Raw genomic sequence first — 27,276 nt, forward strand, 5'->3', positions numbered from 1 at the left:
GTAGAATTATCATGTGGCTGCTTCCAGATGCCTCCTTTAAGCCAGTCCATATGCCTCACCACACACACTGTCCCCTTAGCACGTGTGATCCTGGGATAAGGACATAATGACTAGAGCATGAACAAGCATCTTCAGCCCTCATTTGTGACACACGTGTCCCAATCCAGATTGTAAATATCACACAAAGAGCACATGTTCAAGGCTCGCTAGCCTCAATGTATACATGCTAGCAGGTAAGAGTGACAGAGTCCAGTAGATGGAAAGGCAGGTAACTGAGGACTTACAGAAGACACCTGAACCATTGACTTCTCCCTCTCACATTGTTTCCTAACAACCACACTCCTGCTTTCATGCACAGGCCCAGAGCATGAGGACCAAGCAACCATAGACTGAACCTTCTGAAAACATGACCTGAAAAACTCTTTCGCCCTTGTATAGGTTACCTCAAGTATTTGTTACTCAATAGACAGCTGATTAACTCAGCATAGTAAAGACAACAAGGAGGAAAACAAAGAACTTCTTTAACTTAAATATAAATATATTCTACATGATTCTGTGCCCATCATCACCTTAGACTAGATCTAATCCTGCTTAAAATGTAAGATTTTTATACCAAGATAGTCCATCAAGATAATGCATAATTTTTTGTTGTTGAATTTTCTTATTTCTTTTGAAGAAAGAAAACCTTAAGTATTTCAATTTTGCCTCTACAGATGTACAAATTAACTAAGGTGACAATGTTCATGAATCAATTTTTCAGCAGCTCCTAAAACTGTGTGTGCTGGAGAGAAGCTTAGACACACTGAGGTCTCTTTCCTCTTGTTACCTATAGGTAAGTGCTCATAACACTCAACATCAAAACAGTAACTTCTAGAAGCCAATGGCCATCCTTTCATTCTGGCGTAAGTACTCAAGAGATACTGATAAGACTCACCAAATCTATATAAAACTTCTAGGGGAAATATATGGTAAAACAAGAAACAACTGTTCTCAAAAGGGAGAGAGCATGCTTCTCTTTTATCCTGGTGGAAGTCATCTACATGGCCCTGTTGTGGCGACCGAATGGCTACTGGGGCTCAGCTTAAGAACCAAGTTATCTGAATTGCTATCATGAGTATATAGTAATACGCTACTATTTTGATACCATTGATCTTGTCCATACATTTCCCTTGCTCTACCGGTATGGTTGATGTTCATTCTCACTGTTGAGAATAAAACTTGGGGGTGAACCATGGAAAGTTGCAAAACAATGGACTAAATACTGAATGGCCCAGAACAAGTTTTAAGATCTTAATTCCATAAACAGAAAGAAGCAACCTGATGAAGAAGTGCCATTTGCTTTTAGAGCATATAAATCTTACAAGATGAAGGTTGTTTAAATACAATTTAATTCACTCTGGAGCATAGGGAAATAGATATGATGGATGGAAAGTTGTTTTGATCTTCCTCGTTGACTAAATGATGATAGATGACCAGATGCCGGTGCTGCTGAATTTACAGGCAGAGTCTGCGCTTGAATTCCACGTCTTTATCAAGAGCTCCCCATAGACAACCGTTCGACATCCATTTCCATCAAACCTATGTGACACTCAGCAATTATGATAGAGCAAAAGGCCAGCCCCTTACAGAATAAGTTGCTCTGTACCAGCTGGGATATGACGTGCAATCAACATGTCAGGGAGGCATTGCAGTCTCGGCAGATCTGCAGTGCTATGGATGTGTAAGTAAGCTAGATAGACCCAGCAAAGACAAAACACTCCCGACTCCATGGTGACTAGCCTATGATCAGCTTCAATGCTTCTTGAGTAGCACAACATCCGCAGAACAAAAAGAACCTTGTGATTAGACAGCTTATATTGCATAAAGAGAAATATAGACAAGCGGAAGAGTTGACTTTCAGGGAATATGGGTGTCTCTTGAGTGCTATTTCTTCTAGTTACATTTACGTTTCTAATATTTGGGTGTGCCATGATAACCGTTCTGTGACAATGTGAATAAACGTCTGTCTTAGTCAGGGTTTTACTGCTGTGAGCAGACACCATGACCAAGGCAAGTCTTATAAGGACAACATTTAATTGGGGCTGGCTCACAGGTTCAGAGGTTCAGTTCATTATCATCAAGGTGTGAGCATGGCAGTGTCCAGGCAGGCATGGTGCAGGAAGAACTGAGAGTTCTACATCTTCATCTGAAGGCTGCTAGTGGAAGACTGACTTCCAGGCAGCTAGGATGAGTGTCTTAAGCCCACACCCACAGTGACACACCTACTCCAACAGGGCCATACCCACTCCAAAAAGGCCACACCTCCAAATAGTACCTCTCCTTGAGGCAAGCCTATACAGACCATCACAATGTCTATCCACCCCAGATAGGGAACCAATGCCTGACAAAAGGCCACACTAGTAAAGCGGCCCCAATATGTTGTACTGGGGTTACTGATAGGAAGATGGATGAGGATTACTCATGGGAACAGAAACAGCTCCCAGTGCACCACCAAAGCCCACCCAAACAAGGGTTACAGCTCAGACAAGCTGGGAAAACAGGAGTACACTGGCACAGCCTGCAGCTGCTCAGCAGGCGTGGGGAAGGGCCCTTTCCAGGTACCTCAGCTGCTCTGAGCCTCAGTGCCACAGCTCAGCTAGTCTGCCAGTCCTTCCACAGTCCTTATTACTTCTATAAACTTGGGAGGGAGGGGCCTGGTGAACCTGACCATTTTCTGGGGCTTGGTGGAGCCTTTGCGTTGTCTACTCTCCGGGTAGAATGGATGTTCAGCTTCCTAGAGCAGCCAGTTGCTTCAGCACCGTGAACATCCTGTGTCTGAGGGAGGTTCCTTCTGCTCTCACCACCTCCTCTGTTGCTTCACCTCCCTTTCGACATCCTGTCTCAAAATATCCTGGCTTTTTTATTTTAAACTCCTCTTTAAGATCCTGTGCCTTAAAGTAGTTTTCTTCCAAGAGGGAAGGTTTAAATATTGAAGGGAGCTGTTACAACAAAAAGGGGCAAAGGTAACACTGATGCCTCACTCTAAGACTAGCTTATAATATGGTACAGGAAGGGAGGAGCATTAAGATACAGGAAGGTTTTCTTACAGCTAATATAAAAGTGGATGACCACTGAATATTCAGCCGAAGACAATGACTTATGTAACAACTTTATAAGGAAGTAAGCACTAAACCCTCAGCAGGAAAAAGAGAACAGAGTGTGATTCATTTTAAGCCCTTAACACCTGCAGTCACATCCTTAAAACAACAGCAGCAGCATCAACAAAATATGTCTCAGCTTAATGCTGAGGGCCTCCTTTAATTGCCAGGGCCTATCGACTTACACAACTGGCCAAATATGTCACTAGAGGACTCCTGGAACATCCAAGTAACCCAAACATGATGTCACAGAGAAGCCAGAGGCAACACAAATATTTAGGGTCACGATACAAGCCACCCCGATATACCCATCACTGGAAAGGCAGTTCATACAGGAAGTGCTGACACCAGCGAATGCCTATTTTCAGGAAACAATGGTGACAACTTCAAGAGCACACAATGGCCATAATATCTATGAGTTAAGTATTTTATCATTAAGATAAAAAGAGGAGGGCTGGAGGTTAGCTCAGTGTCAATTCTGTATAGCCTACATCCTGTAAGTGGAAAGGTAGAAGTATTTTAAAAGTTGATGTAATTTGAGGCTGGAGAGATGGCTGGGCAGTTCAGAGCACCGGCTGCTCTCCCAGCGGACCCGGGTTTGATTTGCAGCACCACATGGTGGCTCACAACCATCTGCAACTCCGCTTTAAGGGATCTGATGGCCTCTTCTAGACTCTGTGAGCACTGGGCTAGCACACAGTACACAAACACCTATGCACATACAATAACAAAATACTATTTTAAAGTTTATGTATCCCATAAGCATAAATAACTGGGGACACATAGGTTCAAATGTGCTTAGGAATAGTCAGAACAAAACACCAGGAAACTGATCTATAAATGGCAGTGCAAGAAGTAACACCATCCGTCTAAACACTATTGCTAAATAGTGTTAGTTCCATTTTAGTGTGGACAGAGCGTGCAATGGTGTGTGTGTGTGTGTGTGTGTGTGTGTCTGTGTCTATGTGTCTCTGTGTGTATGTCTGTGTGTGTCTGTGTGTCTCTGTGTGTATGTGTGTCTGTGTATGTGTGTCTGTGTGTGTGTATGTATGTGTGTGTGTGTCTGTGTGTGTATGTATGTCTGCGTCTGTGTGTCTGTGTGTCTCTGTGTGTATGTCTGTGTGTGTGTATGTGTGTGTATCTGTATGTGTGTGTGTGTGTGCGTATATGTGTGTGTCTGTGTCTGTGTGTATCTGTGTATATGTGTATCTGTGTGTGTCTGTGTGTATGTATGTCTGTGTGTGTGTCTGTATGTGTGTGTGTCTGTGTGTATATGTGTGTGTGTCTGTGTCTGTGTGTGTACGTGTATGTATCTATCTGTGTGTGTATGTGTATGTATCTGTATGTGTGTGTCTGTGTATGTGGGTGTGTATATTTCTGTGTGTGTCTGTGTGTGTGTCTGTGTGTCTATGTGTGTCTGTGTGTCTATGTGTGTCTGTGTGTATGTATCTCTGTGTGTGTATTTGTGTGTGTGTGTCTGTGTGTCTGTGTGTGTATGTGTGTATATCTGTGTGTGTGTCTGTGTGTATATCTGTGTGTGTGAGTGTATGTGTTGGTCAGAGGACTCTTGTGGTCAGTCCTTTCCTTCTTTTTCCATGAGCCAAGCTTCAATCCTGGGTTGTCTGGCTCCATAGCAAGTGTCTTTACCTGATGAGCAACCTCACTGGTCCCCCAAACTGTTTTTTTAATTGGCAAAATCCCATGAGTGTTACAGTTTCCTCTGGACACAAAGTCTGCCTGGACTACTTTCTCTTAAGTATTTGGTACTGTTTCTCTTTCTCCATTATAAAAATAAATGCTATTTTTAAACACAGCAGTTCTGTCTGTAGCAGAATATTAAAAGAATGGGGAGAGCTATTATTCTACTCAAGGACTGGCCCGGAGCATTGGTGTCTAATCTATCCCAGGAACATCATCGACATCTCTCCCCAAAGTGGAGTCGGCGTGTACTGCATCATGGACAAAATCAGGGATCTCTGCAAAGTTCTTGGCTCCAGCACCCTGAAGCTGCAAATGGTAAGCATTGATTCTTTTAGTACTCTGATGCACAAGAAATGCCCATGCATTCAATATAAGAAAAACCTCATACAGAAAGGTTCAAGGGCTGGGGATGGGGGAATGAAAGCTGGGACAGGGCTTGGAGGGAGAGCCTGAGAGTAGCACATGTGCCAGCCTGAGCTCAGCTAAAGAAAGAGACAAGGGGAAAGGGGAGCTGGAGGAAGTTAACTTTGAGAGAGAGAGAGAGGGTTAAAGTGCTGATGCTAACTGAGGGAGAGCCTACACATGCTCCAGGACAAAGACTAGCACACGCTCTCGCTCTCTCTCTCTCTCTCTCTCTCTCTCTCTCTCTCTCTCTCTCTCTCTCTATTAAGATAGAGAAGTTCTGCCATTTAGGACATTAAATGACAACGAACCGTCAATGGCTGGAGGTTAAGAAAGCATATTATAGAGGAGCCAAGTTCACGTTCCAGGGCCCACATCAGGTGGCTCACAACTGCTCCAGGACTAAGACACCCTCTTAGTCCTCAACAGGACTCAACTACTTTCTTTGTCCTCAGCAGTTCAGATACACACACACACACACACACACACACACACACACACACACACTTTAGAATAAATATTTTTTAAATCAATGTTTAGCATGTTCCTAGCCTTGTTGCAAAGAATAACTTAAAAGATCAGAATAATTAAATAAAAAGAAACATTGTAACCTCAGATCAGAAAACATAGTCTCAAAGATCAAAACATCTAACAAGCCTTTAGTCCTGTGGAGGCTTGATGCCCCAGGGAAGGAGATGCTAGAGGGGTGAGGTGGAAATGGGTGGGAGGGTGGGGGAGCACTCTCTTAGAAGCAAAGGGGAGGGGAAGGGGGTGGGAGGTTTATGGAGGGGAGTCTGGGAAAGAGAGTAACATTTAAAATGTAAACAAATAAAATGATTAATAAGTAAATTTTAAAAAATCTAACAAGACATATCGGAGTACAAAATAATTGAACACAGAGAAGCCCAGAGAAATCACCAATGAGGCTGGAGACATGTTTGGGTTCTAATCTCTGATCTCTACCTATTAAAATTTGGCATTGGCCAGTCACAAAAATATCAGACACTTGGCTGTCCCTCAGAAGACCATACTAAATGCAGCTGTGACCCATAACAATAAAGACGAGGGAATATAACCATGCAGGAATTCACTATTTATACACTCGGAATCCTGAAGGGCAGCTGGAGATGAGGCTCAGTACTAGAGAGCATTGAAATACGCACCAGGCCACAGGTTTGATTCCTGTCCCACAATAACTGAAAGCAAAAATATTATTTATTAAGCCAGGTGATGGCATATGTTTTTACAACTCAAAATAATTTAGAAACAAAAGAAATTCTTTGAGGTTAAAAAAATCCATTAATTTAAAATAAATTGAAAATGGAATCTCTCCCTGTCTCCCCTGCAGATATCAAAAGTAAATAAATATAAAAATTTATAGAAATCTTGAAACTTGATATGAAGTAAATGGTGGTTAAAAGTGGTCAAAGGAACCGAGGCGGCGTCTCTGGAAATGAGATCTACAAATGGCTGATGCGAACGGGAAGAGACGCTCACCCATGTTGATCATTAAGGAAGTGAAACTCGACCCCTCGTGTGCAGGAAGTACAATCAGAGTGACAGACAGGTAAAACCGATCAGCACCTGGGGAGTTAGAGCTGTCAATCATCGATAATAAAAATGAAGGGAGCAGCGGCGTCTCTGACACTGTTCAGCAGCTTTCAGAAAGGGATGAGTAACCAGGAGACCCGGGAATTCTACTCTGATACACAGGACCCAAAGAAAGGAAACATGTATCCACCCGAATGAAACTTTTCATAGCAGCATTGACTGTAACCAATCAGAGAGGAAACACATTGCAGAATATTCCCAATCACAGGATACACAAAATGTGGCACAGCTATACAATCAAATATCCACAGTGAGAAACGGGATACCTTAACGCTGTATATAACAAGATGTGGAAAAGCCTTCACAGTGTTATGCTAAGTGGAAGAAGTTAGGGGTTTGAATCTCGGCCAGGTGCCTGGACAGAACACACCCAGACAACATGGTTCCAGGTGGAGAGGTTTAATGAGAGAGGAAGAGGAGAGGAGAGGAGAGGCGGCTGGCCATGGGCACCTGGGAAGGGGAAAGGGGGCAAGAACAGAGAAGAACAAGTAAGAGGGGGTAAGAGGGGAGTAAGAGACAGTAAGAAAGAAAAGGAGGGAGCAAGCAGCCCCTTATATAGTCAGGCACTAGCTGTTGCTAGGCGACTGTGGGGTGGAACATACCTGGCTGCTGCCAGGTAGCTGTGGGGGTGGAGCTTAGACAGAACACCAACAGCCACCACAAAGGCCATATCTCATCACTACGGAACATGCCGCATAAGCAAACCTGTAAAAATTGCCAAGGATCACACTAGGGGTGCAAACAGCACTGACTGCTAATGAGTACAGAATTTCTGAAACATTGGGGCACAGAGCAGAGACAGGAAGAACCCAAGTTTACTGTAGCTAATCAGTGAGACTCGGGTTCAGTGAAAAACTGTCTTAAACACAGGATGGAGAACCTCTTCTTTCCTTTGCATCTGGGACTTTCTAGTGGCTACCCCCAGTTCCCCATGCCCCACTACTGCATACCTCCAATTTCCTAACCTAATCCTATCCCCTTTTTCCTCTCTCCCTCTCCCTCCCAGGTCCTTCCCTCCATCTACCTCCCCTGATTTACTTTGTTCCCCTTCTAAGTAGGACTGAAGCATCCACACTAGTATGGGTGGGTGGTTGGGTAGGTAGGGGAGTACCCTCATAGAGGCAAGGGGAGGGGAATGGGATAGGGGGATTGTGTTTGCAGAGGGGAAAGCAGGAAGGGGAACAACATTTGAAATGTAAATAAATAAGATAACCAATTTAAAAAAAAACAGCAGGATGGACAGCCAAGGAGGTAAGACAATGTCAACTTCAGGACTAGACAGACACCTCTCTCTCTCTCTCTCTCTCTCTCTCTCTCTCTCTCTCTCTCTCTCTGTGTGTGTGTGTGTGTGTGTGTTTGTGTGTTTGTGTGTATGTGTGTGTGTGTCTTTCTGTGTGTGTACAGTATATATAAATCTTAATTCTTGACTATTAGACTGTCCCTTTATTTGTGATATATTGTAATCTTTTCTCACTATATTATTTATTGGGGGTGTTCCTTATAGAATCTTCAGACTTAGCTATCTTTAAGGCTTTGTTTTTAATTATGTGTGTATGTGTTTCTGGTTGTGGTTTATGCACATGAATACAGGTCCCCAAAGATGCCAGAGTCATCAGATGCCCCTGGAGCTGGAGGTCCAGGTGGGTGAGAACTAAATGCTGGCCCTCTGCAAATGTGGTATGCATTATTATTACTATTACTATGTTATTATTGTTGTTATTGTTATTGTTGTTGTTATTATTATTATTATTATTATTATTATTAATGGTGGTGGTGGTACTCTTAACTGCTGAGCCATCTCTCCGGACCCAACCTATGTATTTTTAAGGTTTTTATGTTGCTACAGACAAATATATCTGTCTAGATCTGTTGTCTCTTTTGTATTACTCGGATCCTGAATCACAGTCTTGTCTTGGACCCACTTGCAAGTGAATCCACCCAGGCTTTTCTTTAGCATCGTCCTGGCTTCATTTGTTCCCCAGAACCTTTTTGTTTCTTACAATGAACATCTCTGGCCCATTTGGCGCTTACGATACCATCTGGCAAAGTCTGAATCCTATTTGATGTTTGCCAGAAAGATTACCTAGCTTCTCCATCACCACGTGGTAGAGGTCTATCTTTTCTAATAACAAGTGAGCTGTGAAGCCATTTCAGACACGGGCGAGCTCATGCTCCTATCGCTGAGTGCCAGCAGCCAGCCGTTAGCCTTCACACCTTCTTCCCATTCCCATAGGAGGGCGAGCTGGGAAAGCCAGGACCATGGACTCAGCAGGAAGACAGCAGTTGATGTCCAGGGGATGAACTGGACGAGAGGGGGGAGCATTCCTTTTGTGGAAACACTGTAATGTACACAGAGGTCACACAGGTGTCAAAGCCCACGGACTGCTGAGTACAAAGAGTGGATCCTAATGAGAACAGGGACAAACGAGTCAGCTGTCAACACTGGGTCATCAGTTATACAAAGGCACCACCCGAATAGGCGAGATAATAAAAAAGAGAATGAACTTGCAGGAACTTGTTAATAACTGCCCACTTATTTTTTTCTGTAAATCTTTCTCAAAATATAAAATCAAAACACAAATTCCCCTGCCCCACTTTCTTCCCCCTCTCTCCCCGTCCACTTCCCTCCCCCTCCCTCTTCCATCCTCCCTACCCCCTGCTCCCCTTCTCTCTTTCTCTGTCTGTCTCTATCTCTGTCTGTCTCTGTCTTTCTGGCTCTGTCTCTGTCTCTCTGTCTCTCTTTCTCTGTCTGTCTCTGTCTTTCTGTCTCTGTCTCTGTCTCTCTGTCTCTCTGTCTCTCTTTCTCTATCTGTCTCTATCTCTGTTTGTCTCTGTCTTTCTGTCTCTGTCTCTGTCTCTCTGTCTTTGTCTGTCTCTATCTCTGTTTGTCTCTGTCTTTCTGTCTCTGTCTCTCTGTCTCTCTTTCTCTGTCTGTCTCTATCTCTGTCTGTCTCTGTCTTTCTGTCTCTGTCTCTCTGTCTCTCTGTCTCTGTGTGTGTGTGAGAGTGTGTGTGTGAGTGTGTGTGTGTGTGAGTGTGTGTGTGTGTGTGTGTGTGTGTGTGTGTGTACAGAGAGCAAGCTCAGAGGTTTCTTGTGGGAGTTGATTCTCTCTTCCCTTCAAGTTGCTCCTGGGGACCAGATTCAGGCTGTCTAGCCTCTTCTGTCATATCAGAGGTTTCTGTTGTCCTTTTTTTTAACTATTATTTTTCTGGAGGGAAAGCCTACATGCATCTTAGACTGTCCTCAAACTCACAGCAGTTCTCCTGCCTCAGACTTTTCGAGTACTGAGGCATTACAGGCATGAGCCAAGAATGCCAGCAGCCCCTGTTTCCTCCCTCTATTCAAGTTCTCCTTCTTGTTCTCACTGGCACATATGATAGATGAACAAGAGAAACAAAATTTCCCAAAGTGGAAGCTTAGACTAAGATTGTTGCTGCGTTAAATTTATTAATTTCAAAGGAAGCGACACCTTTATGAAGCGAGATTAATCTACCCATGTAAGGGGTATCCACTGGTTCCTGCCTGTTTTCTCTCAGTGAGGCTGAGAATGCCCTTGCAGATCTGGTAAGAGCACGTGCCCACTACGGGCGCTTCCTCCTCCTCTCTCTTGACCTTAGCTCGTCCCTATCACAAACGGGATTCTCCTCTTCCATGGTACCGCCATCCCGTCTGTAGACTTGAACACCATTGGTTCTTACGTGCCTGTTTTAGAGTCATCGGCCTGTTGTTTACCGTCATTTCGGTTTTTGATTCTTTGAGTCTTATCCACGGGCAAGATGCTTCCCTCCCCTTACACGGAATCTTTTTATATCTAATCAGTTTCCTTATCTGATTTTATTGACTAGTATTCCAGTGTAATGTTAAACAGTAGTGAACATCGGAGACAGTGAGGTCCTTCCCTTACTGAGAATTTATCTCATGCTGTGTTATTAACATGCTGGCCTAATTCCTGCCACCTAAATATTTTATCTCATTTTTAGGGAATTGTTCATAAATTACTATCTTAATGAATATGATGTCCTCTTGCGTTAGGAGCCAGGAATGGGCAAACCTGGTCAAAGGTATTTTTAACAGCTCTGAAAAGACTTATAATCATGGTCTTAACTGTAATTCTATGAACTCCAGGGAACGCTTTACAACAGCTAAGCCACACAATGCCAAACACAAACAGCTTGGGGTTCTTTCTGATACACGCTTAAATGAGCAGTTTTAGGCTCCCGATTTTCCTGCAAAACAGAGTGGATGATGCTTGCCTTCACTACTCATACATGGGAGTTCCTCCCACGTGCTCCACTGATGAGCAGCTTCAAGAAATAAAGAAAAGCCTGCACTGGAGGCTAAGGGCTCCACCTGTTAGGGTTTAAGCTTTAAAGCAATTTGACAAAAAAAAAAAAAAATTCCACTGCTGTATTAGAAAGCCTGCTACTTTTCTTTCCCAGGAGGTCAAGAGAAGCAGTAGAGAGCTAATCCAAGCTTCTTTTAAATAATCTAACCCCGGTTTCAACACTCATTATGTGCTCATTGCAGAGAGGGTCAGGTGAAAAGCTCAGGGCAGGCACCAACAGAGCAGAGGCTTTACCTCAGTGGGAGGAAGGGACAAGGTAAGCCAAGAACACAAAAGCCTTTTTAACAGAGGATGTTATTCTCTTAAAGTAGTAATCTACAGCAAATTACACAGAGAGGGCTTGATTGTAGTTTTCCGTCATTTAGAAAAGGATAATTTAATATGAAGTTAAAAGCTCATTCATTTTTGCACAGGCTTTACTAGCTGTCAATTACATTCTTTATGAGTCATCCACTGAGCTGATGTGTAGTGAAATGCAGACTGGGAAAACATTATTTGGTTACAATTCAAGCTCCCAAAAGGATATTGTAAAAGTTGGATATATATCAAAAATACATATTCTTGAACCTCTGTTTAATTCATATTTCAATAAGTTAGGATATTCATTTTCTTTGAAAACCTTACCACAGGCTTCCTCAAAAGCAATTCAAGAGCTGAATGAAGCAGTTGGCTGTAAATAACCAAGACCGCACTGAAAGAACAGATTCAATAGTATTCTTGCGCTACCTTATCTCTTACCCTACCCCACCTACCACCCCATCCCACCCCACCCCAACCCACCCCATCATACCACACCCTACCCCACCCCAACCCTGGAGCAGAGAATACAAAGGAAGGCAAGATGATGAAGGCCACCGTGAGCTACACAGCCAGTCACGGGCAGAGGTAGAGCAAAGTTTGGGCTTCTCAACACAGAACCAACCCATGCCACCTGCTGTCCTCCTTAACCAAGACGACAGAGAAAATACGGAACATGCCAGGTAAATAACTACACGTCATATTTTCAGATGGTGTCCGCTTGTACGCTTTCCCTGAGATTTTTTTGCTTTAAAGACTCTGAAGTAGAGTTCTCTTAATCCCACCAAAGAGAGCCTGTAGGTGGCTAATAAAATGGTCTTCTCTCCTCAGGATTCTGACTTGCATCATGCAAAGTTAAAGGTTGGTGCTTCAGGTAACTACCAATGCCGTACGCCTTCCCTAAAATTCTCTCATATTGAAATTAGGTCTCTACAAACTGACTGCAGAAACATCTCCATGAGGAACTGAGACATCAAGAGACACTAAATATCAGTGCTCTCAGGACTCAAAGTCAGGTGTAGCCAGAGATTGTGCTGGTTTCGTAAAGTAGCAGGTGTAGGTCCTTCTGCAAGGCCCATGGCTTCACTAGCCCTGGGTGGTTCGATAGGTACTGATTTCCCTCTTGATGAGTAAATCTTAATTCCAATTAGAAGGCTTTTGGTTACCACCAAGGTATGTGTACCACGCTATTGCACCCTTGGGGTTACAGTGCCATGCTGGTCACCGTTGTAGCTCATAGATGGCGTAGCTAGGTAGGACTGATTGTAGAGAGAATGTCTTATAGATGATGTGGAATCGTCATCTGTAAATTAAAAACCTATGGCCTACAGCAAAGGGTAGAACAGAAGGTGTGACATCTGGGAGGCAGAAAGAATTCTGGGATAGAACCAGGCCTGGGGGGTTCACCTGGGGATGGATTCATGGTATCTGAGCGCAGGTAATCAGCCACATGGCAGAATGGAGGCTACAATAAATGGGATATTTAAGTTACGATCTAACAAGGGAAAAGTCTAGGAACATGGCCAAGGTATTTGTAAATATATTCTGAGACTGTGTCTAATTTCTGGAAGCATTGGACTCAGAGGAAGAACCAGACATGACTTCTCCAATGGATGGTGGCTTTCTTCCTTTGGAAGCTTACATGGTACCTTCTGTTACCATGACAGCTAGTCCTCAGGGAGGATTTCTGTGGCTCAGCTCTGGCTCAGGGACCTGTGGGTCCTGTTTCTGAAGTGTATCAAGTTTTCATCATTAGGGAATTACACTTCCACCTCTGGGGTCAACCAAGGGCCATGGTGATAGCCTGTAAGGTTTTGAGAGTCTCTTGGACAATCCTGACCAACAGCTCAAAAGAGGACTTCTCATGCCTGGCGTTAGGTTTTGTTACATGACCTAGAGCTTTCGGAGGGAGCATTGTTGGGCCAGATAGAAACATTTCCTTTATACTACGTGTGTGTGTGTGTGTGTGTGTGTGTGTGTGTAGATTGGGGGAGGGAAAGAAGAACCAATATAATTATATTATAATTCCCAAAATTAAAAACTACAGTTTTTAAAGATTGGCAGCTTTTTTATTTTTTTTTTCCCCTGCTGATACCTACCCTTCAGGCTTGAATCATTGCTATAGGATTAGAATTAAAGAAGAAGAGGAGGAGAAGAAGGAGGACAAAGAAGAGAGAAGGAAGAGGAGGAAGAAGAGAGGAGTAAAAGGAGAAAGAAGAGGAAGAGGAAGGGGGAGGAAGAGGAAGAGGAAGAAGAGAGGAGGAAGAGGAGGAAGAGGGGGAGGAAGAAGAAGAGGAAGAAGAAGAGAAGAGGAAGAGGAGGAAGAGGAGGAAGAGGAGGAGGAGGAAGAAGATGAGAAGAGGAAGAGGAGGAGGAAGAGAGGAGGAAAGAAAGGAGGAAGAGAAGGAGGAGGGAGAGGAGAAGGAGGAATCCTCAGACATGGCCAATCAGTTCTATACTTCCTTTCAGGCATTTTTCCCCTGTTTTACATCATAAGCAATCTCCTAATTTCCTCAGCCTTTCCCGTTTACCTTCAGGCAGATTCGGACGACAAAATAGAAATAACTTCTCTACCTTAAATGATGAACCCACTGCAGACTGTGCAGTGCTTCACTGGAAAATCTAGAGTCTGTTTCTTTACAGAACTAGGCCTTCAGGATGTAAGGCCCTGGGCTCTATCCCAAGTACTAAAAAGAAAGAGAGAAAGAGAGAAGGGGGAGAGGGAGGAAGAAGAGGGGATGCAGGGAAGGGGGATGGGGAGAGAAAGAGAACCCGATGTCCAATCCCTTTTAAGGATCTTCCTTAAAATCAGGCACCTCTTTGGGAGGGAGAGGTGGGTAGGAGACGCCCATCACACAGTCATAAAAGCTAGCTCCGCATCTCACACTGCCCTGCTGGACACAGACAATCCCTAGAAATGTTTGTCTACAAAAAAAAGTATAAAAAGGAGTAAGGAATTTTAAAGGGGCTAGTACAGAGGGTGACAATTGTTTAAGACTCTTATCATATCACACATATATAATCAGCGTTATAGTGTCCCTTCTCTTTCAAATTTCAAAGAAGTTTTATGAAAAGTAGAATTGGTGGGATAGGAAATGTAAAAATATCTTCATCTTAATCCTTGAGATAAATAGAAAACCGCTGAGCCAGGCATAGACCGTTGGACACTGCTGACCCAATGAAGTGAAGCCATCACCACTTGAGCCCTGTATTAAAGCACTGACAGTGAATTCTCAATGTCTCCTCCACATGAGCCCAGTTTTTTTCTTTCTTCTAAACATGACAACCAAACTGGAGACGTAATAAAACAGGGGCAGTGGAGACTGCAGGAGACGTAACAGCGGCACCCAAGCTTAACTGCTGTGGAAGCTGTTGACAGTTTAATCTCAAATCTACTTAGGTGACTGAATACGCTGTTCTTAACATTGACTACCCTGGTTGCCATTTCTACTTGGTATAGAATATTTCATTTAACATTTCCCTTGTCAATTGGCATAGCTACAATGTTGTTTCTAGTCATTCCACCCTACGGAACTAAACGTTGTGACCCGCACTTCACCCATGTTGGATCTACACGTTATTTTCGGATTCAGGCTCTTAAAAACTTAGAGTAAATGCCTAACAGCAAAATGACTGAATATTACTTCCTAGAAAGAGATAGCCCCAAGAAACTGCAGGTCCAATGGACCTCTCTAAAGAATCCAAAGAGAACAGACCAATAACAAAGAAATCCTAGCTTTGGGGAGTTTAGCCATGGGTATGGGAGGAAGGTCAGTAATCTTGAAAGCTATGGTGGTTTTGTGTAGCAAATACCTTCCATCCCAGCACTTGAGAATTATGGGCCAGCTTGGTCTACATAGAGTTCTAGGTCAGACAGGGAGCACTTGAGAATTATGGGCCAGCCTGGTCTATACTGAGTCCAAGGCTAGACTATACAATGAGACATTGTCTTTAAAGTGCTATGCAGTGCAGGGAACAAGGAAAGAAAGTTTGCCCGTGAATGACACTTGCATATTGGAGCTTCTTGTGTCACCTCAGAGCATAATCAAGTTGCTTTATTGGTCAGCTAATAACGAAGCAATGAGCAATGAACACTGAGTGGAGCTGCACACAGAGAAGAGTCTGGGAATGGAGGAGGAGAAAATAGGGCTGCAACAGCAAACCATAAAACAAGGAAGGGGCTGGGAAGATGGGCTGACAGCTAAGGGGTTTGTTGAGCAAGCCAGAGGATACCCAGAAGTCAAACAAAAAGCTGGGTGTGGATATACATGGTTCTACAATCCCTATACAGGACAGAGACAGCAGGATAGCTGGGACATGGGCGTCAGCAGCCTATCTCAAGTTCAGTGAGAGACCCTATCTCAGAGAATGAGGGGAGGTAATGGGATACCCAAATTCCTCCTCTTGCTTCTCCAAGCACATGCATGAACACAGTACACATACCCATACACACACAGGTACACACGCCACACATACATGTGTACCACACACATCCCACACTAAAATTAAAGGTAAAACAAAACACAGAGGACGTGCCCTGTGGGGTGAGACAAGGCATCCTCCACAGCTACCTCATGGTCCCTGCTTGTCAGAATCCTCCATTCTTTATGCAGGCTTGGCTGGGTTACGACTTAGTATCTCCCGGAGTGTGAAGTCATTCCTCCTTCAGGGTGACTCAACCACCTCTGGTGATACAACTGCACGTGACTCAGAATCACATTTCAGTCAGGAAACGTAATTCAGTCAATGTTTACGGATGCTTAGATTGACTATAAATATTTCTGTATGTGTGCATGCATTTTTATTCAGTCTGTAGGAACCACTGGGGCATTGACGATCGGTGCACACTGAAATGGCAAAGTAGCAATGCAGAGATGAGCATGTCTAGAAATCAAATAAGTCACCTACCCAAGGAATGCACTCAAAGCTCTCAAACAGCACTGGGTAACTGGTGCTTTCTTAAAACAACGTGCGTTTAAACAGCAAGGCTCCTAACGTGCAGGTCTCTCCCTGGAGAGATCACCTATGGCCTGCTTCTCAATGCGTTTGCACAAGTCTATTCTGAAAAAAAAAAAAGACCCCCTCAAAAATGAGGAGCTTGCCTGAGTCTGCCTTCTGGCAAATACATATTAATCAGTATTCATTCCTGACAAACCTCACTCCTCCTTCAAGGGCAAGTTCAATTATCACCTTAATTATGCATTTACTCCACAAACATTGCATCTACACCTTCAGCACTGGGAATCCTAGGAAAAACAGAGCTAAGCCACTCATATTCATTCCTCCAAAGACAAGTTCACAGAAAACCATGGGAGGTGCAAAGTTAAAATGCTATGTGATCACTGCAGGGTTGGTACGGAAAGGGGTGGGGCACCAAAATGAGGGGCTGGGAGACCCATCACTGAGAAGCTGAAGTGTGAGGCTTTGCTCTCCAATTCTGAGACTAAGAAAGAACATGGCAGGGAAGGGAAGCCTTAGAGTGGACGTTACAGCCTCTGACAAGTCCAAGGATGAATGAAAGAGGGTCATGGGGTCTTTCCAATTACCCTGGGCTGTACTCACGTTATGCATGCTGGGGGCAAAGAGAGACTGGATTCAAGCACCCGTTTATTTCTTCGACCATTCATTGACTCTCGTGAGGCCACATCCAAACCACACTTCCCCACTTCAATGACATAGACACTTCCTATTTTCTTCTAGCAATTTCGCAGGTTCAGATTTACATTTAAGGCTTTAACCCTCTTTTTTTTTTCTTTTGTATGAAGATGTATAGAGTTTCATTCTTACATGTGTGGCACGTTTCTGCACCATTTAATGAGGCCATCATTCCCCCAGTGCTTGTTTCTGGCACTTTTGCTGAAGGTCAGCTGGATGTTGGTTCACAGATGGGTCTCTCTATTTAATCCCACCAGTCTCTATGTCTGTTATTTTTTATGTCAGTATATCGCTCACAGAATTATTCACAATATTTTGGTTTTATTCAGAATAGCAAAGTTAAGAAATTAATCTAAATGTCAGTGAGTAGAGAGATTTTTTAAACATTTATTTATTTAATTTATGTGAGTACAATGTCACTGTCTTCAGAAACACCAAAAGAGGGCGTCAGATCCCATTACAGATGGCTGTGAGCCACCATGTGGTTTCTGGGAATTGAACTCAGGACCTCTAGGAAGAGCAATCAGTGCTCCTAATTGCTGAGCCATCTCTCTAGCACCCGGGTAGAGAGATTTTAAACTGATATATATCAGAATATATTATTATATATAATATATATTATATATTGTGCATGCATATAATGGAGTAATATTCAGACATAAAAATGGTAGAAATGAAAGACATCATCTCAAATTGAGTCAAGTAGATTCAGATTATATATATATATATATATATATACACACATATATATATATAAATCTCCCTCCACCAATCATATATATAAAATTCCTTTTCAGACTTTAAGAACTGCCATAGACATGGTGAATAGAAGCCTGTAGATGTGCAGAGACTAGCATCAGGTATAGCTACAACTACAGAGAAGGAATTAATGGTTATTGTTTCCATTGCTATTTTATTCTTTCTCTTTGGCTTTGTTTTTGATGCTGCTTCTGGTGGCGAAATTCAGATCCTTACAGTATAGATGCTACACCCCAGCCCAGGAATAAGTTGCCATGTTCTGCTATACAGTACAGTAACCACAGGTAATAATCTGATGCATATTTCAAATGAACTGTATTCAAAGGAATCCTAAGTGGACCTCAGCTACATAAACATAGACACCTATCAAAGTGGCATGTGGTAGCGTGCATGTTTATGAATACATTCGCTTTTTAAGTTATAAAATAATGAAGTCAGAGGACCAGTTGGAGTCGACTTGAAAGGCTCAGGAATAAAGGGAGATGTCTGAGGATGTGTGGGTGTAGGATGTAAGAAAACCAGGGAGTGGAAGGGTAGTAGGTCTTATAGGAAACAAGGATGTGTTTGGGACCACTGTCTGGAGCAGAATTAATACAGAGACCATTTGTGCAAGATTGGGCAAGGTATGCAGATCTCAATAAAAGGTGGTTGTGAATGTTACAATGTTACAATAAAGGAGATACTGAAACTTTGTTGTCAACAATGTAACCTTGTCACCTGGAGCATCCCATAACTCCCATCACTCCCTTTGTCCTGCCATACTACTCAGGAACTACTTGGAGACCAAGTTGTTACTGTGTCATCCTGATCACCACAGATTTACAATATAAAACTAAGGAACTGTGATATTGTTAGGCCACTCAGTCTTTGGAGTTGGTGATGATGAGATCAAAGGAAATACTATAAGCCCTGCCTAAGGGCCCTGCCATTCTCTAGCCTGTGAAACTCACCTACTAAGACTGTAAGTTCTACAAATCATGTTTCCATTCCTACTTGTGAGATGAAAGTGGATGAGATATCCTCCACTGGGGCCAAGGGGGCCAATATTTGCTGTATGAGGTCATGGTCTTTTAGATTATTGTGTCAACGGGCTAAACTGCAAGGTGGTTGGCAGGACTGTGTCCATGAGCCCTGAGCCAACAGTTTGCTGTATACCACACACTGTTGGTTCAAGACCCTCTAACCATTAAGCTTTCCTCCGAGGATGAAGAGAATGGTAACTCAACCTTATAACAATTTTCCCCATCATTTCACAGGGTTCTTTTACCACCCTGCAGAGCAAGAACCATATTCAATTTCTCAAGCGTATGCAAACAGTTCAACAGTATGCCTTCAATAACCAATGTCTAAGTTAGGGCTTCTATTGATGCAACAAAACACCTAGACCAAAAAGCAAATTGAGGAGGAAACAGTTTATTTGGTCTACATTTCTGTATTTTAGTTCACCATCAAAAAAGTCAGGACAGGAATGCACACAAGGGTAGGAACCTGGAAGCAGGAGCTCATGCAGAGGCCATGGAGGGGTGCTGCTTACTGGCTTGTTCAACCTGCTTTCTTATAGAACCCAGGACCACCAACCCATGGATGGTACTACCCACAATGGGCTGTTCTCTCCCTCCACCAATCACTAAGTAAATGCCTTACAGTCTTGCATCCAGCACTGTATTATGAAGTATTTTCTTAATTGAGGTTTGCATCTCAAATGACTTTAGCTTGGGTCAGGTTGACATAAAACTAGCTAGCATACCTGATAATCACATTAGTTTGTTACTAATAGACTTCCATTCATTTTATGATTCAAAAAACATTAAAGATAATTCATAAGACTGGAGGGATAGTTTAGTTGTTAAGAGCACTGGCTGCTCTTCCAGAGGTCCAGAGTTCAATTCCTAGCACCCACATGGTGGCTCACAACCATCTGTAATGGGATCCAATGCTCTCTTCTGGTGTGTCTGAAGACAGCTAGAGTGTACTCATATACATAAAATAAAGAAGTAATTCTTAAATAAGAATAATTCAACCCAATATCCGTTTTAATTCTGTTTAAGACCTTGTGGTCAGGAACCCAAAGATCTAGAAAGCCTCTAGACGGATGATGAACTTGATTTTCAAAATCTCTAGAAAACTGCTTCATGGAGCTAAATGGCGATCAGCTCTGTGATGGTGCTGTGTTTGTGACTGTCCTTAGGCAGACTGTGTTCATTTCCCTTCAAACTAACGCACCCTGGCACTGGATGGCAATGAAACGCCACATATGGATAATGCAGTTTGCTACGTGCTAACCATCTTGGCGCTTTTCCCTTTAATAAACCGCTCCAGATGTTAGTCCCAGTAATCGTGCCTGCTATCCTTCAGCTTTAGGAATGAAATACAGCGGCCAGAATCCCTTGTTTCTGTGTCTGTGGATCGTGTGCAGACAGCAAGCCACCACAGTGAAGGCAGCACCACAGGTGCACAGATATGCATGGAGGCAAATAGCCCCATGGGTACATCCCCAAAGGAAACCACGAAAATACTCAGTTCTGAAGTTCTCAGGTAATATTTCTGTGGCTCATTCATGCCTCTACAGCTAAGGAGACACTCCTACATAGCGGTTATTTCAAAATGTGTCAGAACAGCGGCAAAGCTGGTTGAGAGAATCACCTGTGACGCAGACACAATTGGGCATCAGACATGAATGCCACACTCACTGGAAGATAGGTACCCCGGAAACTGAGATTTAGATCACATGTGCTATATCTGCAACTGTGTCATTAGGATCAGAAAAACCAGGAGATGCCTCTCATTTTCAAATGGCCTAATTACCAAGGAAAAAAGATACTTTATGATCCTACAAAGAAATAAAATAGACCGAGACAGATCTGTATCTCGGTGTAGTGACTGAGAGTTTCACCGATGTGATTTAAAGATCCAACTAAACCTGAAGTGTCATGCACCCGTTACAGGGAGCGAAGCACATTCTGCACCTGAAAGTGAACCTGCGGGGTGAGACATCATCACTGCAGTCACTTGAGGGCATTCAAATAAGTGAGATAAAATCCAGACACTGACTATTAAAACAATTACGCGGATATCAAATGATGGCTGACGTTAGAGCATCAGAAATATCAATATTATACTCTGTTGGTGTTGTCTGTGGCCTGAAAGGGTGCTTTTATAACAGTGAGTTTTACATTAGTAATTTAAGCAATGTCTTCACCAACTCATAATCAAACCATCATGAGAGCAATGAGAGTGCCCCCATCAAAGTCCGACCCTTCAGGTAAAATTCCAAGTAGAGACATCACTCCGCAGGAGCTTGACCATAAATTATGGGCCACACCACTCGAAGCTCCTTCATGCACAGCACCTCGCCGAATGCCTCTCCCCGTGAACCTACAGAAGGCGACAGTTAGAGCGGCTAATTCTACCTAACAGAACTGTGAGGTAGAAGACCTCAGAACACGAAGTAGCAAGTTAATGGAAAACAAACAACCACGTGTCAAGGGCTGGCACGGGAATCGTTGAAGGACCGAAATTACAGAATAATGAAGGGAGCACAAATGCATGTGGCGAGCTCACTGAATAACACGTGTTCCCGAGAGCACTCAAAGTTTGAAGGAATGACTGACACTGGGCCTTCACGCCCCGGCACATGGCACCGAAGCTGTAATGGCGAAGTTCTCGTGAGAGTGACAGAACAGGCTTCACAGTACTCCTGGAGAGAGGCATATCTAGCAACCAAAGGGGCCAGACTGCTCTCAAACACTCAGTCAGAGGGCTTCTGGAGCGGCCCCGCTGCGAGGCTCTTGCTACCCAATGAGTTGAGCTGAGTTTGATTCCTGATCCCATGGTGGAAGGGGAAAGATGGCTCCTTCAAGTTTTCCTTTGACTTCCTCATGTATACACTGGTATAGGCCCACATGCGTATATGTAAATATACACATAAATATATGTACATATACATATATACATTATACACATACACATATGCATGCAGGGGATAAATGTTAAAACCATCAGTCTGGCACCTTTAAACTATATCAAAAATAACACAAAGAATGGGACCCTGTTGTCTTGTGCGTGTCTTTACCAGGTTGACTTGACTGAGGTGATGAACTGATTCTTGTTTGTGGAGGAGGCTGAAGAGGAGCAATAAGGACTGAGGCTCATGTGGCTCTAGACTCTGCTCTATGGATTTGCAACTGTTCCACTTCAGTCAAGTCGAGCAGTCTCTTAGACTCTGCGTCCTCATCTGCAAAAGGGGGACCTCCACAGCTTCCCCTTCTCAAGGACTGAGTTTCAATGAGTCCGGGATGTGTTTAGAAAAGCCTGAGCACACAAGCAGCTTTCAAAAAACCTTTGAGCATTTCTATAGCCCTCTCCCTCTCTTTTCTTCTCTCTCCTCTCTCCTCCTCCTCCTACCCTCCTCTTCCTCCTCCTCCTCCTCTTCTTCTTCTTCCTCTCTCTCTCTCTCTCTCTCTCTCTCTCTCTCTCTCTCTCTCTCTCATTCTACCTTTTAACCTTGATTTTATAACTGCTGCTTTAAGCACTGATCCTGACCATCCTCGTTTCATTTCTGTTGTTGTGATAAAATGCCCTAGAAGAAAGCAACACAGGAAGAAAAGGGGCTAATTGACTTAGAATCCCAGGTTGTGCCATTATGGCGGGTGGGTCAAGGCATCAAGCTTAAAACCTCACATCCACAGCCAGGAGCAGTGAGAAACACATGCATAAAAGTCTGTTAGCTTTCTACCAGTGTTCTCCTGTCTTAACTAGTTTGTGATCCCCCAACTTAGGGAATGGTGCCACCCACAGGGGGCTGGACCTTCCTGCATGAAATAACAACCTAGAGAGTCTGTTGTAGATATGCTCATGAGCTACCCTAATCGAGATAAATCAGGTTGTGTCCAGTTAATAAAAGCTCATCAGAACACTTGACTTTTACAATAAATCTGCTATAGTTAAGAGCCATGAACATTTTATGACCCCTTCTATACCCCATGCTGACCCCTTCTTATACCCTAGGCCTTTCTTTCCATATTGAGTGCTGGGTGGAAGAACATTTCTGGATCCATTAACTGTCTACACCTGGTCAAATTATATATGCAATGTTTATTTCTGCTTTCTGGCCTTTCTGTAGTTTTAAAACAGGAGAACATTCTGAAATAGTAGAAAGTTTGGGCTTAGGAATTAAATGTCCTGGCTTCCAATCCAATCCAGTCACATGTTAGTGTGTAGACAATTCACAATGACTGAGGCAGGCACAAAAGTGGGTAACAGTGGCTTTCATCCAAGGTTGGTAGAAAGTGGAGGTAGATGGTGACTGTGGAGTGCTGGCATCTGTCTTACTTTGTTTTGGTATAACACAGTCATGCAGGCCAAAGATCCCCTCACCACACAATAAAGAAATGTAAAATGTCAGGACAATGTGGTGTTCAAGTCCTCTCACCCCAACAGCCACACTCATTATAATGATCATCTTCACATGGGTTATCTACAGGGCATGACCAAGTCCTAGGCAAAAGAAACTTGAGATGGTGTGAACTCAGTACCCCCAGCAAATTAATAATTAACATCCCGAAATCTCCCCGTTCCGTATTACTTTGGAATTCCCACTGCTTAAGTGTTCAAGCTCTCCTTCTGACTGTCCAACCCTCATAAATCAACACTATCAACACATCTCTGTATCATGAGAAAAATAAACATAGCCACACTTCATTTGACTATAATCCAATAAAAACAGAGGAAGACCTGTGCTGGCCCAGAGGATGCAAGAGAAAGTGGGATGAGCCCATTTACAAGTTCCCGGTCTGCTTCACATAATTATTCACACGGCAGCATTTCCAGCTTCCACGGAAAGTTCTCTCATCCACTTCTAGAAATGACTTAGCGTCATCAGGTGTGATCAAAGCCACTACAAATGGTTTAAATATTTGGGACCATATGAGATATATAGTCCCCAAAGGAGAGGCACAAAACCATTTCATGCTGTCTTTGCATGCCTAGGTCAATGTTCCATAATCTGTCTGTCCCCAAGCATTGACTGCTCTATGCCAGACTTTTTGAGAGTCAGTTAGGATTTTAAAATATCAAGGACAGGGGTATACAGCTAAGATAGCAGAGCATTTGTGGAACACACACAAAGCCATCAAACCCAGCACAGGATAATCACCGTATGGTAGCTCATGTCTTGTAATACCATGATGGTGGTGGTGGGCGGGGGGGGAGGGAGGGGGTGGTCAGGAGAATGAGATGGTCATCCTTGGCTACAGGGCAAGTTCCAGGGAAGCCTGAGATATGAAACCGTGTTTCAAAGCAAGCAAGCAAATATCAAGATAACCTTCCCTTAAGAAACTTGGGAGTTCGGAAGTTCTGTTCTAGCAAAGATTCAGATCTCACACTGTAAACACATACCATAAATCAAACTGTACGCACAAATTTACATCCTGGTCCTTCCATTCAACATAAGCATTTTGAACCTTTTACCAGTCTTCCAAATAGAAAAGCACTCTGATAGTCCTTTCAAAGAAGTTGGTTGGAGTGATCAGAGGTCTTAAAATTACAATAAAATAAAAATAAAAAATAAAAACATTTGCTAAGTAGTATAGATTAACGTTTTCTTAATCAAAACGTGGCATCTTTAAAAAAATACTCATTCTCAGAAGAAAGAAAGAAAGAAAGAAAGAAAGAAAGAAAGAAAGAGAGAGAGAGAAAGAAAGAAAGAGAGAGAGAAAGAAAGGGTGGAAGGAAGGAAGGAAGAAAAGGTGGAAAGAAGGAAGGAAGGAAGGAAGGAAGGAAGGAAGGAAGGAAGGAAAGAAGGAAGGAAGGGAGGAAGGAAGGATTTTTCTGGTTCAGAGGGCCAGGCCCTTGAGAATTACTGCATTATTCATATTCCACCAACATTCCAGGAAACAAAGAATTCAGCAGATAAACTATATAAATCATAACTTTTTATTTCTTTCTGGATCAGAAAATAATCACAGATCTGAAAGGGCTGGCAAGAGCTCAGCACTGACTCTAATTCTGAGCGCCGGCAGCTGAAGAAATGCCAGGCATTTCCCCGAGGGCTTTAGCCAGGCTCGAAGAGTTAATGAAGTTCCTAACAGCCATTATTTTACAATCCCGTGTTCCATGGCATTCACAGACGTTCTCCAATTTACATATGCCAGGAGGATTTGTGTGTGTGTGTGGGGGGGGGGCTTTCAGACTTGAATTCTGAATAGATCTTTCTCTTGAAAATACAGATTATGCATCTAATTCTCTGGAACCTATTAAATGATACATTCGTTTTTGCTTTTAAAAGATAATAAAACATATGTGCCAAGAATAGAGAAGCCCAAGCACTAAGGGGCGCAGTCCCTGAGGATGTAGAACTCTGAGCCCAGGAAGCAGGGCCAGTAAGTTCAATTGGGTTTGATGTGCAGTGTACAGTAGCATGAACACCACACAGAGAGGTAAGGATACGTAATAATTCAGAATGCTCGCGATGGACTTGGGGGGCTGTCCCACACCTGGGACAGAAAGACAGTGAACACAAAACGATGAGGAAGTCTCTGGAGTTGATCAACTCGAGGCTCCAACCTGCTATGAAAAGCAGAAGGTACATGCTAGCATACAGAGTGAAGATGACCAGGCAAGGCAAAGGCAAATGGGTGATCCTCACCATAGCACACTTTGAGGAAATAGAATGCTACATGGTGTAGAACAAGGTGGCCTCCATCGCTACTGGGACAACGCTATTGACTCGGGCACAGCATGCACAAAATACAACAGAGTATACACACTGGCCATTATCCCCCCGCGTAACCCTGATATTATTAGGAGCATGCCAGAACAGTCTCGAAAAGCAATCCAGGAACGTTCTTCTTTAATACAACCGCCAGAGTGCATTCAAAAATATAAAGAAGTTTGTGAGATAAACCCAGAACATGATTCCAGTTTAAAATGTTTCCTTCTAGGTAGTTTTTGGCATTTTCCTGCACATGCAGGATTTAAGCTGCTCATGTTTGCTGCGCTGACCTTGCCGCGTTTCCTCGCATTCCTGTTGGGTCCCCTCATTTTTCCAGTCAGTCTCTTTCATTCTGGTTTCTCTCGTTTTACAGATGTCATTCCAAACAATGAACTCACTGACTCCATAGGAGACAGTGTACTTCTGGGGACAGCGCTTCCCTGGTTGGCAGTTGAGAATCTGTGTGGATTGACAGGTGCTTTTCTAGGCAGAAAGAGTGACACAGACCTGCCCTAGGATAACGGCCTCTGAGACAGCAGTTAGCTACGGAAACTCAGGACTCATGGAATCATGATGTAATGAGATGAAATTCTACAGCCAACAGCCTGAGGCCAGGGTGGTTCATCACCTGCTTAGGATGATGAACCCTACACCACATGAATAAATGGTCAGTTATAAATGGCTCTCTTCCTTAACTTCTTGTGGTATTTGATCAAAATGCAGAGTCTATACAGTAATTTCTTCATAATTTGTATAGTATATATTTTATAAATATTAAATATGCACACATATGGCATTATATATACACACATGTGCACATATATGGGTGTGTGTGTGTGTGTGTGTGTGTGTGTGTGTGTGTGTGTATACTCAAGGTATCAGAAAGGACAATAGGGCTACTTAGCAATACTTCATAAGGCTCCTTGCAATGAAATGAAAGATAAAATATAAGGATTTCTCACCCTATGGTAAATAGATTTTAGGAAGCTAAACAAAGTGTCAATAACATATATCTACTAAACGAATTGTTAATTAAAAACTTTAAAAGGACATCCTAGAAATCTAAGTTTGGTGAGTAGAATCAGTGATGTACAATGAAAGCAACTCCAGGCAGTGACTCATTGGTCTGTAACTCTACAGTTAATCACTGTAGAATTGATCGGACTCTCACATAGAATACAGAACACACACACACACACACATACATATACCAGCACATATACATGTACACAAACACACATACACAATATAAACACATGCATACATACACACTTACATATATACACAGAGACACATACACATATATACACATAGATTCATACACAGAGATATACATATACACACACACTTATACATATATACACATACAGACATATACACACATACACAAACATATATACACACAGTCACACACATATATACACACACACATATATATATATATATACATATACACAGATTCATAAATGAAAATAGCAGTACATGTCTGTAACCTTAGCACAGGGAGTCCCAGGACAGCCTGGGATGTGTAGTGATACCTTATTTCAAAACCGATATTAGTAAGAGTTAGACAACAAGTGTAGCTCCAAAATAGATGGGGATGTGGATTTGAAAACTGTTGGTGGAGCATTTGAGGAGACTGAAATCACTCCTGTGTG

General features: G+C 42.9%; 1 protein-coding gene and 1 long non-coding RNA gene across 4 annotated transcripts in view; one reads left to right on the forward strand and one right to left on the reverse strand.

Annotated features, from left to right (window-relative positions):
- The window catches only part of Ptprm (protein tyrosine phosphatase, receptor type, M), a 704,621-nt gene that overhangs the window by 568,437 nt on the left and 108,908 nt on the right, over positions 1 to 27,276 (reverse strand). The window lies entirely within an intron of this gene.
- LOC120094813 (uncharacterized) lies at positions 8,047 to 26,313 on the forward strand. Its single transcript, XR_010055082.1, has 3 exons — positions 8,047 to 8,528; positions 11,826 to 12,176; positions 25,992 to 26,313. It is a non-coding gene; the product is annotated as an uncharacterized LOC120094813 (long non-coding RNA).

Source organism: Rattus norvegicus, chromosome 9, assembly GCF_036323735.1.
Source record: "Rattus norvegicus strain BN/NHsdMcwi chromosome 9, GRCr8, whole genome shotgun sequence".
NCBI classification, from domain to species: Eukaryota; Metazoa; Chordata; class Mammalia; order Rodentia; family Muridae; genus Rattus; species Rattus norvegicus.